Below are 16,582 nucleotides of genomic sequence, written 5' to 3' on the forward strand. Positions count from 1 at the left end.
ATCAATTACCTCGTTGACCTACATACTTGGACTTTAATTTATCTCCAATTTAGCAAGACTAATTAGATATGAATTATGGATTTAAATTTAAAGATCTAAAAGAAAATATAAATATTGGATTAGAAAAAGTTAACCTGGGCACCAGTGGCTCAAGTGTGTAATTCTAGCTACTTAGGAGGCTAAGGTTGGAGGCTGGTAGTTCAAAGCCAGACCTGGCAGGAAAAGTCTATGAGATTCTTATCTCCAATCAACCATCATAAAGCCAAAAGTAGAGCTGTGATTTAAGTGGTAGAGCACTATCCTTGAACAAAAATGCTCAGGGACAATACCTAGGCTCTGAGTTTCAGCAACAAGAATGGCACACACACACACACAAAAATTGAACAGGGATAGGATTTGAGACATATCATCAAAATCAGAAACTTCCATAGCAATGACTAATAGTTTTTAAGCCATTTTTAAAAGAAAGTATGTATGCATGTGTTTGGGGTGTTTTAACTATTTCCACATGCCAATTCGAATCAATGGCATGGGTAAAGTCAATAGGATTTTGTTTCCACATTTAGCTCATACAGGAAAGGGCACTAAGTGGAAGCTTAGACAATATTTATTGAAATGCGTTGACTGCTTTTCGTGTTTCCCTTCATAGTCCAAATTGCCTGATAGTTTTGGAAACAAATACTTTAAAACAGCAAATAAATAAATAAAGGCATAATGAATGAGCCACATCTCTTCACATTTCTTTCAAATTTAAAGGCATCAGAAAAACTTGACTTCAGAGGGATTTGACACCAAAAGGACACTGCCGTCTGTCACATTTCAATTATTTCTACTTCTTCACTGTCACATAATTAATACTGCAAATTCTCAGAGACACTGCCCATATATCAAATAGACATGACGTGTTCCCACACACTTCCCCCAGACGCAGGAAATGTAGTACATTAGCCCTAAAATCAGGACATTAAACGTGTATGAAAAAATATCATCACATCATTAGATGAGCAAAATAAATCTGGCCAGTAATGCTTGGCTCTGAGTTCCTTAAAATGATGCTGATTCTGCTAAGTCCTCTATTTCTTCAACTAAAGGTCACCACAAAATGAGACTTAGACAGACAAAGATCTCATTGGTCTTAAAATTTGAAATTAATGGCCTTTCCTTATTAAGTAACCCATTAATCTCAAATAAATGCAAATCCCAATATACACTAGGAGAAAACTTATATCCTAATTTCCTGCTATTGATGTTATCTCCTTACCTGCTATATTGCGTTTACTGAAACAGCTGGGCTCACAACTCAGTCTAAAAAGCTTCATTCCAATATAGCTTCATTCATTAATGTTGAAATTAAGTTATATTAGTCCTGGATTTGTCCATGTTAAAGTCCTCAAATATACATGAAAATGTTATTAGTCATCTGTAGTGTTTAAAGATTAATAATCATGGAAGTCCAATTTTTCAATTGGTCACATTGTAGAATTAGTTGGTAAATTGCACAGATTTTTAAGATCACACATCACTAGTAATTCTAGAACCTTTAAACTTAAAGTTAAGTCTAATATTCATACCAAATTCCCTATGTAACTATGGACTTGCAGGAGATGTCAGGAAAATCAGTTGAGTTAATCAAAGGGAGTGAGTTGTCATGGTGCTCACAAAAGTAAGCTAAGAGGCAAACCACTGATTACACTACTATGTAATAGCATACATACCGTATTCACTACAATAAAAGGAATTTTGGTAATTTGATTTTCTCCTCCTAGCATTAAAAAAAAAAAAAGAAAATTGTCTTATTCAGCTAGGCAACCAAGGCTCATGTCTGTAATCCTAGCTCCTCAGGAAGCTGAGATCTGAGGATCATGGTTTGGCACGAAAGTTCATGAGACTCTCATCGCCAATTTACCACACAAATAAAAAAAAAATAAAAAAGAAGCGGAGCTGTGGCTCAAGTTGTAGAGAATTAGCCTTGAGCAAAAAGCTCAGGGACAGCACCAAGGCCCTGAGTTTAATCTTCAGGAATCACACACACACACACACACACACACACACACACACACACATCTCTTATTTTATTTTGTAACCCCAATATATTGCAGAATTCCTGGCACAAATTGCGTATTTGCTAGGAGGAAGAAAGGAAGGGAGAAAAGGAGGGAGGGAGAGAGAAAAGGAAGAGAAAAAAAGACAATAAGGAGAAAGAGGAGGGAAAGGAGGAGATAGTATACAACTCTAAACTCTATGCATCCATAGGTGCTCCTTGTTTTCATTACTGTGACCATTAGTAAACAGGGCATGGCTGCCCTTTGAGGTGGCTGGTTGCACAGAGAGCATGTTCTCTGCAGGCCCATGTCTCTGATTCTCAGTAGAAGTTCCCCCTTTAAGGCATAATAATCTCTAAACCAGAACACCTCACTATAATCTTTTATTAAGCAAAAATTGGAAACAACCATCACTAACCTATACAGAGTTAACAGGAAAATAAGAAAACAAAATATAGCCTCTTATTTTCTTTCAGAGTTCACCCTCACTCAGACATGCATGTTGTTTTCTAGGCAGGATGCATGGCCAGCAGGTCATCTAAATAAATATCATGGAAAGGAAAAACAACAATACTTATAATCACTCTGCTTTCTTTGTCTTCATAGAGACTTACACTACTTTTTTATCCTCTCACATTCTACTCTCTTGAATTTAGAAAATCTTAAAATTACATTCAAAAACATGAGTACTCTGAGAAATCTGTCAAGATAGGTTGCTTTCTCCTAGTCATTATTGCCCAGTTTTATTAAAAAATAATAGTATGCCAGGCACTGGAATCCTATGTAATCTGGCATGACTGTAATCCTAACTACTCAGGAGAATGAGATCTGAGGATCCTGGTTCAAGCCAGCCGAGGCAGGAAAGGCCATGAGACTCTTATCTCTAATGAACTACTCAGAAAAAGCTGTAAGTGGTGCTGTGGCTCAACTGGTAGAGCACTAGCCTTGAGCACAGAGAGGCTCAGGGACAGAGCCCAGGCTCTGAGAACATGCCTTGGTACCGGCAAAGAAAGGAAGGAAGGAAGAAGGAAAGAAAGAAGGAAAGAAAGAAAGAAGGAAAGAAAGAAAGGAAAGAAGGAAGGAAGGAAGGAAGGAAGGAAGGAAGGAAAGAAGGAAGGAAGGAAGGAAAAAATAATGATAAAATAACATTGTTAACATGTACAAAAAAGTTCAATACAAGGACTGTAAAGAATGCATAAATTTTTATATAAAATATATATTTGTGGTGAAATTCTACCAGAGAGAGTGAGGGAGAGGGAGAGAGAGACACCCACACATGTGAAATCATCCACTTTGGCCAAAACTAAGAAATTTACATAGAATAGCATGACATATCTGTTCTTTCACATGAGGACATTTGAGTGACGCATGATTATTGAACCTGGATTCTAAAGAAACACTAGACAAAAACAAAATGACCATTTTTTAAAATCATCTGAATTGCTCTCCAATTGAAGAGACAAAAGATCTCCCTACACCCACCTCCTCTTCCTTGATGAGTAAACAAGGACCAATGTACTCACAATAAAAATCTGAAAATCTGGGCTGGGAAGGTGGCTCAGTGGTACAGTGCTTGCCTTGCATGCATGAGGCCCTGGGTTCGATTCCTCAGCACCACATCAACAGAAAAAGCTGGAAGTGGCGCTGTGGCTCCAGTGGTAGAGCACTAGCCTTGAGCTGAAGAGCTGAGGGACAGCGCCCAGACTGAGTTCAGGCCCCATGACTGGCAAAAAAAAAAAAAATCTGAAAATCTGAATGTTATGTGAAATGTTTAGTTCCCCCTTAGGGGGGAAAATTCAGGATTTGGTTGGGAAATGAAATCTAATTTTATTTTACAGTAGCTATGAAAGTAAAGATCTCAGTTAGGTATTTGAGGTTCTGAAAATGAAGCAGAGCTTGTAGTAAAATTTTGGATGATATGTAAAATCATAGGCTTCACTGAATTCACCTAGGAAATAAGTTAAAACCTGGGTACTGGTGGCTCATGCCTGTAATCCTAACTACTCAGGAGGCTGAGATCTGAGAGTTGTGGTTTGAAGCCAGTGTGGGCAGGAAAAGTCCATGAGAATCTTGTCTCCAATAATAATTTTAAAAAATATACTACTCAGAAAAGGCCAAAAGTGTTGCTGTGGCTCCAGTGGTAGAGTGCTAACTTTGAGCCAAAGAAGTTCAGGGACAGTGCCCAGGCCCTGACTTCAGGACCAGCACAGAAAGAAAGAAGGAAAGAGGGAAAGAGGGAAAGAGGGAAGGAGGGAAGGAAGGAAGGAAGGAAGGAAGGAGTAATAACTAAGGCCTTGATGACTCCAACATTTAGATGTACAGAAGATAAGGATTCAGAAAAAATTATAGATATCTTTTTTTTTTTGTCGGTCGTGGGGCTTGAACTCTGGGCCTGGGCGCTGTCCCTCAGCTCTTCAGCTCAAGGCGAGCGCTCTACCACTTGAGCTACAGCGCCACTTCCGGTTTTCTGGTAGTTTATTGGAGATAGGAGTCTCACGGTCTCTCCTGCCCGGGCTGGCTTTGAACCGCGATCCTCAGATCTCAGTCTCCTGAGTAGCTAGGATTACAGGCGTGAGCCACCAGCGCCCGGCTTATAGATATCTTAATTAGAGCTTCCCCAGAAGCAACCGTTTCCTTGTCTCTTAAAGGAAAGTTTTTAGCATAGTAGGAAGTAACTGGCTTATAACGATGACCTGAGAGGCATCTAAATTCAAGGAATCATGCCAACTGCATAAATATCTATTATCTTTATTGCACACAGAAAATCCTGTTTGGGGAAGGCAGCAGATATTACTTGTGCCAAAGATATTAATTGAGTAGTCACCAACAGTGTTTGTGATTGAGTGTATTTTACATTTTGTAACACCATGGGAATGTACTATTGGTTACTTTGTCCAGCTTAGCTTTCGCTAAAACTTAACATCTTCCCAAATTAAATGACTCTCCCAAGTGAAAGCTCTCAAGCCTCTTACTCCCTTACTCATTTCATATGTTTCTAATTAAAATGTTTTCTTCACTATTGAAAAATAGTGTGAGTATTCTTTATTTATTGTTCTTATATAAAAGAACAAGAAGATTTGGCCATAGAAAAACAAACAAGTATGACCTCTACTTGAGGACATTTTCTTGTTAAAAAAAAAGGTAACTCTTTGTGACTTTACCATAGGAAAAAAAAGAAGACAGGAAGGCATTATTCTGTATAAATAATGGTTTGGGCACAGCTAACAGCAGACAAATCCTCAAATACATTTTTTTTAGATAACTCATAAAAGTATATTCACCATCTGATCACTTGCCATTTTGTGCCGAAAGGACACTACTTCAACGTAATTCTACTGCCTGAGAAAGCATGAACTTGAAACTTTGGGTTTAAATATTTATTCTGCATATATCTATCCAATGAAAACCATGCTGCTCTTCTACAAGATTGACAGTGTTCCCTTGGTTGTTTGCCTTTAAGGATCATTTAAAGGACCAAGTGGGAAAGGGAAGTTGAAAAGAAAATTAAATGTCACAAGTGAAGGACTGTCACCTCAGATTTAATAATGTCATTATTGAAATTTAAATACCAGGTAATTATGAATATGAAGCTGTGTACAAAATCCACTGCATAATTACCAAAACATATAACCAAGATTCTCCGAGCTAAAAAGAATGAAACTTTCCCCATAAAATTTTCCAAATGACTAATACCTCATACACAGACTGTCATTTTTAGCCCATCATATCTAGGTTGTTAGAAGTTCCTTGGGTTATAAGGCTGAAGTTTAGTTTAATTTTACACCAATGCCACCGAAGAGATCTATTTTCTACATTGTAGTAGATTTCAGCTATGTGTAAATAGATGTGGTCCAGTGCGTTGTGTCTGTGTTCTCCTGGGTTTCTTCTAAATGGTTTCTTGTGAGGCAAACATCGTCTGATTATATTCTGATGTGTGCAGATAAAGATTCTGTCAGAGTTTTCCCAGGGATCATTCAACAATGCACAGCACACAGCGTCATCCCTCACCTTCATCCTTCCGTCCCTATTCTAATATACATCAGCAGAATGGTGACATCCAAGGCCATATTTCATCAACACATGTCTCTCTCCTGATGGATGGGGTTGCATGCCATCATTTTTAAAAGTGACATCGAATTCCTGGTGAGTGAAAATTCATAAATAATATTACAATTAAAAATAAAAGATTACCTAAGAAGGTAGCAAGTATATTTAGATGTGACTTTTAAAAGGCAGATGCATGGTATTTTTCAGATCTCAGAAAGATATATTATGTGGGCCAGGAAAGCTGGCTGGTGAGAGGATGGCTTCTCATCCTTTCTACATTTCCTTGGTTCTTTCCCAGAAGCACACACTCGGAGGGAAGAGTTACATCAAGATCTTAGGATATTAAGAATACATAAGGAAGTCATAAGTGCATCTTTCAGGTTGGCAACCTTCTCAAATTGTCAACAGTAGTGCTTGTATTAGGTTTCTCCTTTTTATTGTACTTTTTCACCCCTCTATCTTCTTTGTATCCTTCCTAATCAGTCATCAGGATGAGGATTAGCTGAGCATGGGGAAGAGTCCTGGGAAGTGTGATCTTCCTCAAGCCAATCCAATTGTCTGCCATTCCAAACCCTACTGAAGATGCGGCACTAATAGGAGATGATGAATTAAAAGGCAAAGAAACCCATGTAAATGACCCAGAGACTAGCAGACCAAGGACTAGCTATGGTATGGAAATGAACCCAGGACAAAGGTAGCAACTGGCTCTTTGGATTAGTTATCTTAACACAAGTGTGTCCCACCACTCGGCTTTTTATTGATTAAGATCAAATCTGATTTGAAGCTGCAACCCTCCATACCATGTGTCCAACATCATTTGTGAGACCTTTTTTTGTTGTGCCAGTACTAGCATTTGAACTAAGGGCCTGTTGCTTGGTCAGGAGGTACCATACCACTTAATTCATACCTACAGTTGGGAGCAAGTTGTGTGTGTGTGTGTGTGTGTGTGTGTGTGTGTGTGTGTGTGTACTCTTGTGCCAGTTCTGGGGCTTGAACTTGGGGCTTGGGCACTAGTCCTACACATTTTGCTCATGGCTAATGTTCTACCACTTGAGCCACTGCTTCCCTTTTGGCTGTTTTGGTATTTAATTGATTTAATTGCATTCTTATACCATGCTTCTGATTTCTGTTTTCATGAGAACCAATTGTTTTAGGTCATCTTCTTTTAGAAAATTGAGACCTGCATCTAATACGTATACCAAAGTCTCTATATAACTTCTGGCTTGCAGGGAGGTGTCATGAAAATCAACCAAATTAATCAAATGGAGTAAGTTGTCATAGTGTTCACAAAAGTCACCTAGAGGCAAACTACTGGTTAGACTACCTTGTGAGAGGACTATACTAAAGAAAGGCTTGGTAATTTTGATATTCTCCACCTGCCATGAAAAACATTTAAGTACCTGATAAGAAAAGTACCTGATAAAAACATTTAAGTACCTGATAAGAAAAGAGATAATAGTGTTCCCCATCCCTCCCTGGGCTGGGGAGGAATAGGGAACACTATAATCTAGAAATTTCATGCTATATATTGGAGTTAGAAAATAAGACTCCAACTAGAGTTGCACTGTCTACCACTAGGGGGCTTTGTTCTCCACTTGCTTAGGGGAAAGACTCACAGAGGAACTCATCCCCTTCCTTGGCCCTGGGCTCCTCCAGTCAGCATCCTTAAGCCCTGCACCTAATACAATGCTTCATACACATAAACTTCAGCCTTTTCCAGGGTTGATAACCACCACCTACAACCATCCTTTCACCTTTCTTACGCTCAATTTTCTCTCATAGCAGAACATGTCATCTAGGAAAACCACACAGAGGAAACTAGAAGGAAGCAAGATCCACCATTACCATAAATTTAATTCAAAATAATTTTTAGGCTGACGGAAAATATTGTTTAAAACATAATCAGTGGAATATTTCATCTCTAGCAAAATAAGCACATTGCTGATCAAGGTAAAATGTTTTCATTTGTCTTGGATTTTTTCCATAGTGATTTTTACAAGATTCTCAAACCAAGGAAATACAGTCTTAGAATCTGTATCTTTCAGGAATGAAAGCATCAGACAGAAATTCTCAAGTGCAAAAGAACTTAAAGAATATAACGCTGATGAGCTTTTCTTGAGAGGTCAAAAATGTCGATATTAAAATCTAACTGCAGCTGGATACCAGTGATGTATGCCTGTAATCCTAACTACTCAGGAGACTGAGATCTGAGCATCTGAGGTTGAAGCCACACAAACAGGAAAGTTCATGAGACTCTGATCCCCAATTAACCAGCAGAAAGCCAGAGTGGAGTTGTAGCCCAAGTGGTAGAGCTCTAGTGTTGAGCAAAATATCTCAGAGACAGTGCCTAGGCCCTGAGTACAGGCCCCAGGACTCATACAATCACATGCATATATACACACAAGATACAGTGTTCTTTTCTCTGATCAAGTGTACTTTGGGTCTGTTTTTTGTTTGTTTGTTTTTATTTTTTTTCAGGTCCTGCATGGAGCCTGAACTTTAGACTGGGCTCTATCCCTTTACCACTTGAACCACAGTTCCTCTTCCAGTTTTATGTGGTTAACTGGAGATAAAAGTCTCACAAACTTTCCTGCTGGGCTTCTAAATCTTGACCCTCAGATCTCAGCCTCCCGAATAGCTAGGATTACAGGCATGAGCCACCTGAACTCAGCTTGGGTCTATCTTTTTTATCCAAAATGTAGCTAAGTAGGAATAATGCAGGGAGGGTTTATGTACCTAACAGTAAAAGAAGAGCTAATAAGTAGTTAACTATAAATGTTTGGTTGCTCAGGATTATGAACTCCGAATTGGAGGTATCACCTTCCTCCCATGGACATAACTTGAAACAGAGTCAAGCCAATTGATGAGCCTATGGGAACACTGAGGGGACTGAGCTGAACCTGTCTCTGGCAATGTCATTAAGGCGATGACGTGTACGGAAGGCAATTGTGCCAGTAAGTCACTGCCAGATCAGACAGCGTGGCTGCCATTATTCCCAAACAGCAACCATCAATAAAAGCAGCAGATTTTTAAGGACATATTTCCTGCGGAACAAAATTGAAAGAAGGGGAAAACAGAAGACAATGCCAACAAAACAAGAATATTTCCACATACAGCTAAAACCTTTTTGTTGTTGTTGTTGTTGTTGTTGGCTTTGGGGCTTGAACTTAGGGCCTGGGCACTATCCATGAGTTCTTTTCCTCAAGGTTAACACTCTACCACTTTATGCCACAGCTCCACTTCCAGCTTTCTAGTGGTTAATTGGAGATCAGAGTCTCATGGACTTTCCTAGCTGGGCTGGCTTTGAACTGTGATCCTCAGCTCTCAGCCCCCTGAGTAGGTAAGATAACAGGCGTGAGCCACCAGCGCCCAGCCAGCCAATAAGTTTCTAATCTCTTGGATTTGCGTTTTGCAAATAATTAAGATATACATATGGTTATAGATAGATATCAGGCATGATCTTTGCTTGGAATATAAGGAGATCACATGTCCCAGGAAGGGTGAGTACAGCAAAGATGAAAAGCCTTGGATAAGAAATCAGCGTGTGTGAAATTGACTGCAGAAGCAGGGAGGTGAGGAAGCCACTTCAGCGCCAATGCCTTACTAGACAGTCAACAGTACATAGGCCCAAATGTGTGACCCTCCTGCCTCAGCCACCTAAGAGCTGGGCGTGCGCTGTGTACTGCCACCTCCAGTTGGAAATGTCCTTTTATGGAGGTAGTTTCTCCCTCAGACACTGACATGGTATATGGGTGGCACAGCAGAGAGCGGGCAGCTCACAGGGAGTTCCATAGCTGCCCTTTCCAATATGGTGGCCTCAGTCACAGACAGCTGTGGGAATGAGGATCATCCAAAATTAATACGCATTTCATAGATTTACTGGGGATGAAAAGAATGTAAAACAACATCTTAGTAATATTTTTGATCAATTATATGTTAAAATGTCATCTGGAGTTAGGAGTTAGGTAAAATAACATAGATTATTAAAATTAACTATATCTAATTTTTTAATGTTACTACAGAAGACTTTACAGTACATATAGGGTTTGTGATATATTTCTATTAGACAATGCTACTCTTTGGGATTTGGGGAGTAAGCAGAGCTACAGATCTAGTATAAGCAAAGAAGAGTAGAATTATGGACATGCCATTGTTGATCTGTTTTGCACAACCAGGCTGAAGCCAAAGGTGAACTTGATCACTCATTGCTACTCTAAATGGGGACTATACACTAACACCAGCCTGTACTGGTCTCTAAGAAGCATAGCTTTTGAAACTCTTATGTAACTGAAAAGAAAAACACAACATCGTGGATGTATGGGTTTGCGTTCTTTTATTTTTATTAATTTATTTCAATTACATTTTATGATATTTCTAATTACAGTGTTAGAATTGAAAGTTTAAAGAATTCGGGTGATGAAATATTTAATTCTGATTCCCATGGAAACAGAGATTTAGAAATTTCACACATACTTGCTACAAGCCAATGTTATATGAAAAGTAAATATATCACATACTACCCCAGCAGTAGCTCTGTCTAAATATCTTCGAAGGCATAGCCAAATTAATTATATATCAAACTAGTCTCAATTCTATTCAAATGATCCATTTTCTGTAAAATATAAAAGTTGGAAAGATTTACTTTAGCCAGCTTCATAACAACATAATTTGGGAAGGTCTATGTTTAGAATTGGAGCAGAACAACAGTTTCCATTACATTGGGAGCCTCTCACTGCCCTAAGTCAGGGTAAACTCAATCTGTTGAGATACTGTGACCTGGATATGAGAAGAACAAAAAATAAAATAAACGCTGTTTGATTAAAAAAAAAAAAAAACAAGCGAAGTTAAGCACAATTGAGTTTGGCAATGCTTTAGCACTGACTGAGATTCACTTTGCCAACAGCCAAAACAAAGCAAAGCAAAACTCCTGCTTGTAGCCAAGGACAAGTGTCCCTTATCTATAGTTCTACAGGCATAGAAGGCTGAAATCTGAGTGTCAGAGTTTGAATCCAGTCCATGCAGAAAAGTCTGCAAAACTCTTGTCTCCAATTAGTCTTCAAAAAGCCAGAAGTGGAGGTATGATTCAAGTGGTAGAACACCAGCCTTGAAAACGCTAAGTGAGAGTGTAAGTCCCTCGAGCCTGAGGATCAGCACACACACACACACACACACACACACAACACTAAAACTCTGGCTTGCCTATTTACCATAGCCTAGCTCTGGAAATAGCCCAGATACCCTTCAATGGAAGAACAAATCAAGAAAATGTGGTATACCTACTTGATATACTATCCATCCATTAGGAAGAATTATATTACATCATTTGCAAAGAAATGGATGAACCTGGAGAAAAAAATCACGTTAAGTAAGTCAGACCCAAAGAAATAAAGAATGAATGATTTTCGTAATGTGTAGAAGTTAGTTCTAATCTATAAATGTCTACATAAATTCACAACTATGCAAGTGTACAAAGGTATGTCTTAATTGAAGGGGATTATTTGCAGGGGAAAATTATAAAGGTATAACACCTTAAAAAAATGAAAAAGGAACACACAGTCCAACAGAATGAACACCAGGAAGCTGACACTTGAGGGGTGGGGGCAGGGAAGTCAAGTGGAGGTGGGTAATGAATAGAGACAGAAAGGGGTGTAGAATGCAGTCATAATATTTAATGCTCCTGTGAAACTAGGCAAATTGAGTGGAGGCTTGGGGTGGAGGAGAAATGGGAGAGAATGACGAAAGGGGGTGATATCGATCAAGATACACTGTACTTATGGAATGACATCTTTAATAATAATGCCTCTGTACAATTACTTAAAGATAATTCTTTTAAATCCTGCTTGGAGGAGTTAAAATTGCTCTCCTTCCCACTGAAACAAAGACTATGTTCAGCGTAGATGTTGGAATCCCTACTTCAAGGCATCAGAAAGTCAGATTTGTCTGGCAGCTTTCCAATCAGAGAAAGCTGATTGGACCCTTCAGTCTTTGACTTCATAAGATATTCCCAAATTCATGAGTTTATAATAAAGACATAAACAATAACGACTGAGATTTTATTAACTCAAGGGCATTTTCTCCTCAGATTCAATAATCCCAAATTTAGCAATTCACTCTGCTTGCTTGCTACAAATTCCAGAAAAGAGGCCCTTGATAAGTTCTCCTTTATCAGATGCTTAAAGGCCCTTTATGCTGATTTAACTTGACTTTCATAACTCTTAACATGATTTTCCTCAATGTTGCTGACATGGTTAAGTTTTTAAGAGACAAGTTTTTTTAGAGAATTCTGGTGTTTGAAAGATCTGAGGAAAGTGGAAAGAATATGAAAAAAGAAAAAAATGAAATAAACCTGCCAAGGCACCTTCGCATCACTCTATCTTTATGCTTCCCACTTCCTCTTCCATCCTAATAAAGGGTGGGTGGTGGTACCAAAATGCCAGCTGACCGCAGTTGTCAAACAATCTCATCTCAGGTTGGCAAAAATGCATGCCAGAAAAGGTGGTTTTCACCGTTCTCATAGTACCCAGTGAGTTACTGAAATAGATAACTACTCCAGTGTGGAATGGTCGCGAGTTCTATCAGCAAGAAAACCAAATTCCTCATTTGCATAGTCTCTATCCTCTTGGAATTTTCTTTTTCCTTTGGGGAAAGGAAGAAAGAAAGAAAGAAAGGAAGAAAGAAAGAAAGAAAAAGAAAGGAAGGAAGGAAGGAAGGAAGGAAGGAAGGAAGGAAGGGAAGAAAGAAAGAAAGTAGAAGCCTTTTCTTTGTCAGACTTCTCACTGCTCCTACTTTGTTCCCATTTTCAGAACAGGTATGGAAGGAAACTTTCCATAATGCTTTATTGGGATCGTCTAGTATTCCATTCATTTCTCTATGTCCCAAAATGCACAGATAGACTCTCCGTCAGGATCCATGTGTTCTGCTACCATTTATTCTGCTATTATTTATTCTGATCATCTGGAAAATCAGCTTTCATCTGTCTAAAGTTCCTTCTGGGCAGCCAGGATATCACTGCATAATTTACAATTTACATTGTGTGTGACTCAAACCATGGGAGAGGCCAGATGTGCAATGATGTATGATCTCATATGAATGGTCTTGAGTTCATCACGTCATGCCTATATAAACCATCTACCTCATGAATCCTCTTCATATTCCTCCCTAAATCACTGCCAAAGCTGGAGCTAGTTGGACCCCTGGTTCTCTGTCTTTGATTATAATACACTTAATTGGCCTGTGTCTAGTTTTTCCTTTAAATTGTCAGCATCATGAAACCTGCATGGAAATCTATACAATCAGCCTTTATTAAAATCTTAATTTCGCTAAACTGAATTGTGCTCTTGGTTCTACTCACTGGGAAGTCATTTGCTCTCTTGTCTGCTTCTCTGAAGCATATTAATGACTTACACATTTTCTGACCTTGAGAATTTCACTTTACCAATTCTGATACTATCTTGTCCTCCCAAACTCTAAGTTTTCTTGTAGAATCCTCGTGCTGATCCATAAGGCTCTCCCAACAAAAGGGAATACCACAACAGTAGGAAAGAGATGCTGGATCAGTTAGTCTACAGACTGCTACTTACATTCTAAATAGGTTTAAGGTTACCTCTGTGAAATCCTGCTTAAGAGCACTTCTCTTCTGATGGAGGAATAATGTTTCAAGCATTATCAATCAATGAATCTCATTGGGCATTTCCCACTGGTCCTTATATTGGTGATTTATGTATTGGTGATTTATGTATATTGGCTCATTTCACAACTATTAATCTTGTTCAGTCATTAATCTGTTTCTATCCATTAATCTTTTCCCATCCATTGAAGAACATGGTGATGTTATAATAATACATAAGACAAAAAAAGTTGTTTTTTAGAAGTCTGGAGTTTGGTTTAAGAAAAAAAGGAGCAATTTGTATATAGATTTATCTTCCCAAAGACACAAGTGTTAAAGAATGAAAAAAATGAAGATATTATTAGGATAAAATGGCATGTAATCTTTTCAAGTGGCAAATGATTCTAATAAATTTTTATAAAATGGCTCAAACTTTATTGTCAATTTCCCTGAAGAATTATTAGCAACAACTTCAAGTTCTAAGATCCTTTTTTTTTTCCTTTGCTGTGCTGACCAACCTTGCTTACTTCGGCAGATCTATTTCTGAGTACAGAAACAACTTGGCTCTTTTTCCAGCCACTAAGAAAAATAAATATTTTTCACCCTCTTTCCACCTCCACATCATCTCCACCCATCAGCTCCAACTACCTTAATGTCAGTTAGACTAAAATGTGATCCTAGAAGAAATTTTCAAATTGGCCTGCATCTTACATAGAGGATACAATAAGTTAAAAAAAAATCCTACTTCAAGGTCCATATCCTAAAATATTTCTAGGTTCAGACTAGTATCATTGATTGTGCCTTGCACCTACTCTGTATTTGTGACTAAGAAAAGATTTGGAAATTGTGGAATGATTTGGTTATATCTTTAAGCATCAAAAAAGACACAAGCACAACCATATTTTAATCCATCACTTCAGACATCAAGAAGCAGGAAAGATCCTACTGTGAAGGGCTCTGGTCCTTTGGTGATCGTGAAAGCCCAATTTTTGATATACCTATATAGTCAATGAATGTTAGAGAGAAAAATCACATGCTATCTTTCCAACTCTTCTTGTATTTTTGGTGGTACTGGTGTTGGAAACTAGGGCCTCATACCTACTTTGGCCTGTGTTACACCACTTGAGCCATACCCCTTTTCTAATCTTCGTTATTGCTCAGGTCATAGAAAAATTGGGAACTGAAAACTATCTCTCTGATTCTGACTATGAAAGGTTGAATTCAAGGCATTCTGGTCTACTCTCTCAGGGATACATGGAATGTCACAGGAAGTGTCGCTATCTCATTAATTCTGCTCTGTGTAGGATGAATATTCTCCTTGCTTCTCAATTCAAAAGGTATTCTCTACAAAATTAGTTATGCAAACACTGTCACATACTGTTCATTTTAGGGCACAATAGTGTAGTGCAGTCCTTCAAGTTGGGCTAGTCATAGTTGTAGAGATTGAATTTACCTTCCCTTCATATTGTAGAACATTCAAAAATCTGGAAACCGGAAGAAACAAAAGCTTGCTACTAATGCCCATCAGAACATCCTGTTAACCAAGAATCTAAGCCTTGCACACTAACCTTTCACCTGAGTACAGTCAGTCAGGGGTACTCTTGGCTTATTGGTATTTCTGTGACCCAAATCCTTTGTCAACACTGCTCCATGGAGGCAATAGAATTCTAGATTGCTTTTTGTACATTCTAGGATTGGCTCTAATAGAAATTGTGCCCATAATTCCAATCCTGCCTTATATAACCACCTTGTAAGCCCCACTCCTGTTCCAGAGGGTTTTCCTTCCACACTTCCTAAGATCTGTGCTCTGACCCTTTAAAACCCAAGCATTTGAGAATATCTGTGCATAATGCCCCTGGAAATGACTTGTGTTAACAGTAACTAAAATGAAGTTTCATCTGGCAGCCAAGAAGGGAAAGAGGCCTAGAAGAAGGGGGACAAAATCAAGGCTCCCTGAGATGGCTGGGAAATCACCATCAGCCACACAGTGGTCAAATCCATTTGTGAAATGGCCAATCACAAGTTGGTAATAGAGTCCTAGAAAAATTTCTAGCTCAAATGGATCCTGTTTCTTCCCCATGATTGACACTCATTAAGTGTTACAAAGCTTTCACGCTGGAAAAATCTCACCATGGTGATGCCTGAAAGAGAGGAAAAGTTTGCCAAATAGTTACATAAAGATAGCTAGGTCTGAGCTATGTCTGCTTAAAGGTCAAATTAAGCATATCCACACTGCTTCTGATTAACCAGACAAGTAAATACAAACCCCCGATCCCCTGGCTTAAAGGAGATTTCACCGTGACAAGCAGAATGTCATTTACTAGACTGCTTTCAGACAAATCCACTCAAATTTACCTAATTACAGGATATGCTCCGTCCAGGAGCTTCCTTGGCACTTCCCCATGAAGAAAAGCATCAGTAATTGGCCAAAGGATGTCAGATACACAGCCTTTCAAGTAGTGTCTCTAAACCCCATTTCACAGAACAATGGATTTGTTACTAAAAATTCCTGATGGACTATCAAGGAAATGCGAAGCCAAAAGGTAGCAAAGGAAAGAAAGAGCTCTGCTCACTGCCTGGATCCCATCTTTCAGTCATTGAGCATTAATAGGATTTAAAATGAGGCTGCTGATGCCCAGATGGTTTTAGTCATAGATGAGATTTTATCATGAATATAAATATAAATACATAGAAAGAGAGCTGGATGGAGAGGAGAAAGGGACCTCAAGGCTAGGGACAGAGAGAACTAAACAATACATTTGTCCCTCAGAAAGTCTCTCTTCCCTTAGGCAAGAGAGCATTCCTGTGCCTTAAGAATGAAAATTCACAATGGGGAAAGGCAGCAGGACCACCCAAAAGAACAAAGTCGCCAGCATGAGAAGTTAAG

Source organism: Dipodomys spectabilis, unplaced genomic scaffold (assembly GCF_019054845.1).
Source record: "Dipodomys spectabilis isolate Male_0828 unplaced genomic scaffold, ASM1905484v1 ptg000024l, whole genome shotgun sequence".
NCBI classification, from domain to species: Eukaryota; Metazoa; Chordata; class Mammalia; order Rodentia; family Heteromyidae; genus Dipodomys; species Dipodomys spectabilis.